The sequence below is a fragment of the Bos grunniens genome, chromosome 2 (genome assembly GCF_055505025.1).
Source record: "Bos grunniens cultivar Pamir isolate PY7600 chromosome 2, Bosgru_T2T1.0, whole genome shotgun sequence".
Classification (NCBI taxonomy): domain Eukaryota; kingdom Metazoa; phylum Chordata; class Mammalia; order Artiodactyla; family Bovidae; genus Bos; species Bos grunniens.
In genome coordinates, this window is record NC_141166.1 from 101,976,623 (window position 1) to 101,980,808 (window position 4,186).

Consider the following 4,186-nt stretch of genomic DNA (forward strand, 5'->3'; position numbering starts at 1 on the left):
GACACACTGAACTTGTAAAGGTATAGTGAATTAAGAATATAAAAACTGTATGGAGTTGGCCCACAATTTTTCTTGCTCTCTATTTAATTTCTACTAGTAGAATCAAAGGATATGTTATAGGTAGGAAGGCTTTCTTTTCCTTATAAAAAAGTTAGATTTGGGGTTGGGCGGCCGCTTTGAATGGTAACTTTACAACCCCATTGGACACCTCCAATGACAAAGCAGGTGACTTCTACCTTGGAGTTTTCCCTTGCTCCTTGAAGTCAACAGCTTGTGAATGACATCCATTAGGATGTCAAGAAACCAAGCAAGAAACCATTAGGTTACCACAAACACGACTGTGCAAGGGGAACACAAGCTAGCAAGGAACGGTATGGTTTTCTGGACTCTGTTTTTCTGATAAAGGAACCCTGAGGAGGAATCAGTTTTTGCAGGTCTAAAACCATGGCCCGGGGACCAATAACACTCAGGGGTGTGGCCATAAGAGTTCTTTCCGCGTGAGTGGGAGTTTCTCAACCCTCTTCAAAAGAAATTGTATTGCAATGTGATGATGGAGAATTATAGTAACTTGGTCTCAAATGGCCATTTCATTTCTAAGCCAGAGATCATTGTGTTATTGAAGGGAAAAAGAGACCCTTGGATGGTTGTGAAGGAAGAAACAAGAAGCTGAAATACAGATTTGGATTCAAGTTATAAAATAGTCAGCAATAGAAAAATGTTTGTATCTGGGAAACATTCATCTCTTTTTCTGCATCAGATCATTCACAGTGGTGAGAAACCCGATGAAGAATGTGGGAAGGCTTTTTGTTGTGCCTCAAACCTTGCTCAACACAGAAGAGTTCATATTGGAGCAGACTGCCAGGACTCCAAGATGGCATCAGTTGTGCCATTTAAGGAAAAGAAACTCCTGGATGTCAAATTAAGGGAGCTGTCAAGCTGGATACTAATGCGAGATTTCATCCCTAAAGGCATTGCTGGAGCATTTCAGAGAGGTTATTGCCAGTATTACAAGTTAAACATGAAGAAAGGGAGTGTTGCCGGGCTTTCTATGGTGCTGGCAGCTTACATGTTTTTCAACTGTTTGCCGTTCTTACAAGGAACTTAAACAAGAGCAGCCAAGCGAGTACCACTGAAGAGGGCATTCTGCATTCTTTGCTGGGCACCCCTGAATCCTTTCATAGCCTAGTGGAGATTTAATAGCCAATAAAAGATGACTGGTTAAAAAAAATCTCTCAGCAACTTTCATTTCAAGAAATATGAACTATGATCACCATTCTGTATATTATATCCCCATGAGTTAATTATTTTATAATTGGAAATTTGTAGCTTTTGGCCTCCTTCACACGTTTCAGCCACTGCCTCTGGCAGCCATTAGTTTCTTCTCTGTTATCTGTGGCTTTGGTTTCATCTTTTTTTTTTTTCTTTTTTCAGAGTCCATTTGTAAGTGAGATCATACAGTATTGGTATATGTCTTTCTCTGTCTGACTTCACTTAGTATAATTCATGTTGTCACAAATGGCAGAATTTCCTTCTTTTTATTATTGAATAATATTCAGTTGTATACATGCCACATTAAAAAAAAAAAAACACTCTCTTAATGATCTCTTGTTTCCATGACTTGCCAGTTGTAAAAAATGCTTCTTTGAACGCTGGAGTGCAGATATATTTTCAAGATAGTGATTTTGTTTCCTTTGGGTAAATACCAAAGGAACTGTTGGGTTATATGATAGTTCTAATTTTTTGAGGAATCTTCATACTGTTTTTCTTAATATCTGCACTAGTTGACATTCCCTCCAGCAGCATGGGGCTTCCTGGTGGCTCTCAGATGGTAAAGAATCTGACAGCTGTGTGGGAGACTCGGTTTTGATTCTTGGGTCAGCAAGATCCCCTGGAGAAGGGAATGACAACCCACTCCAGTTTTCTTGCCTGGAGAATTCCATGAACAAAGGAACCTTGTGGGCTACAGTCTGTGGGGTTGCAAAGAGTTGGATACGACTGAGCAACGAACACACACACAGACACGTACCAACAGGACATAAGGGCTCCCTTTTCTCCATGTTCTTGCCAACATTTGTTATTTCTTGTTTTTTTGGTAATAGCCATTCTTACAGATGTGAGGTGATATTTTATTGTAGTTTTGATGTGCATTTCCCTGATGATTGCACTCATCTCACACTCTAGGAAAGAAATGCTCAAAGTTCTCCAAGTCAGGCTTCAGCAATATGTGAACTGTGAACTTCTAGATGTTCAAGCTGGTTTTAGAAAAGGCAGAGGAACCATAGATCAAATTGCCAACATCTGCTGGATCATGGAAAAAGCAAGAGAGTTCCAGAAGAACATCTATTTCTGCTTTATTGACTATGCCAAAGCCTTTGACTGTGTGGATCACAATAAACTGGAAAATTCTGAAAGAGATGGGAATACCAGACCACCTGACCTGCCTCTTGAGAAACCTGTATGCAGGTCAGGAAGCAACAGTTAGAACTGGCCATGGAACAACAGACTGGTTCCAATAAAGGAGTATGTCAAGGCTGTATATTGTCACCCTGCTTATTTAACTTCTATGCAGAGTACATCATGAGAAACGTTGGGCTGGATGAAGCACAAGGAGGAATCAAGATTGCCGGGAGAAATATCAATAACCTCAGATATGCAGGTTATTGACACCACCCTTATGGCAGAAAATGAAGAACTGAAGAGCCTCTTGATGAAAGTGAAAGAAGAGAGTGAAAAAATTGGCTTAAAGCTCAACATTCAGAAAACGAAGATCATGGCATCCGGTCCCACCACTTCATGGGAAATAGATGGGGAAACAGTGGAAACAGTGTCAGACTTTATTTTGGGGGGCTCCAAAATCACTGCAGATGGTGACTGCAGCCATGAAATTAAAAGACACTTACTCCTTGGAAGGAAAGTTATGACCAACTTAGACAGCATATTCAAAAGCAAAGACATTACTTTGCCAACAAAGGTCCATCTAGTCAAGGCTATGGTTTTTCCAGTGGTCATGTATGGATGTGAGAGTTGGACTATAAAAAAAGCTGAGCGCCGAAGAATTGATGCTTTTGAACTGTGGTTTTGGAGAAGACTCTTGAGAGTCCCTTGGACTGCAAGGATATCCAACCGGTCCATTCTAAAGGAGATCAGACCTGGGTGTTCATTGGAAGGACTGATGTTGAAGCTGAAACTCCAATACTTTGGCCACCTGATGCGAAGAGCTGACTCATTTGAAAAGACCTTGATGCTGGGAAAGATTGAGGGCAGGAGGAGAAGGGGACGACAGAGGATGAGATGGTTGGATGGCGTCACTGACTCAATGGACATGGGTTTGGGTGGACTCTGGGAGTTGGTGAAGGACAGGGAGGCTTGGCGTGCTGCGGTTCATGAGGTTGCAAAGAGTAGGACACGACTGAGCAATTGAACTGAACTGAACTGATGATTAGTGATGTTGAGCACCTTTTCCTGTACCTGTTGGCCATATTTATGTCTTCTTTGGAAAAATGTCTATTCAGGGTCTCTCCTCATTTTTAATTGGATTGTTTGCTTTTCTGTTAAGTTGTATAAAGGTTTTTAATAAATATATTGTAGATTATAAATCAGTTTATGCTCCAATAGAAAATAAAGGTGGAAAAGAAGTTAGATTTAAAACACTGCAAATTTTCTTTTTTTTTAAATTTTATTTTATTTTTAAACTTTACATATTTGTATTAGTTTTGCCAAATATCAAAATGAACCCGCCACAGGTATACATGTGTTCCCCATCCTGAACCCTCCTCCCTCCTCCCTCTCCATACCATCCCTCTGGATTGTCCCAGTGCACTAGCCCCAAGCATCCAGTATCGTGCATCAAACCTGGACTGGCATCTCGTTTCATACATGATATTTTACATGTTTCAATGCCATTCTCCCAAATCTTCCCACCCTCTCCCTCTCCCACAGAGTCCATAAGACTGTTCTATACATCAGTGTCTCTTTTGCTGTCTCGTACACAGGGTTATTGTTACCATCTTTCTAAATTCCATATATATGCATTAGTATACTGTATTGGTGTTTTTCCTTCTGGGTTACTTCAGTCTGTATAATAGGCTCTAGTTTCATCCACCTCATTAGGACTGATTCAAATGTATTCTTTTTAATGGCTGAGTAATACTCCATTGTGTATATGTACCATAGCTTTCTTATCCAT

At 40.3% G+C, this 4,186-nt stretch overlaps 1 pseudogene; it reads left to right on the top strand.

Annotated features, from left to right (window-relative positions):
- The first annotated feature begins 871 nt into the window (after positions 1-871).
- On the top strand, positions 872-1,133 carry LOC147378427 (ATP synthase F(0) complex subunit f, mitochondrial pseudogene; annotated as a pseudogene).
- The last annotated feature ends 3,053 nt before the right edge of the window (positions 1,134-4,186 follow it).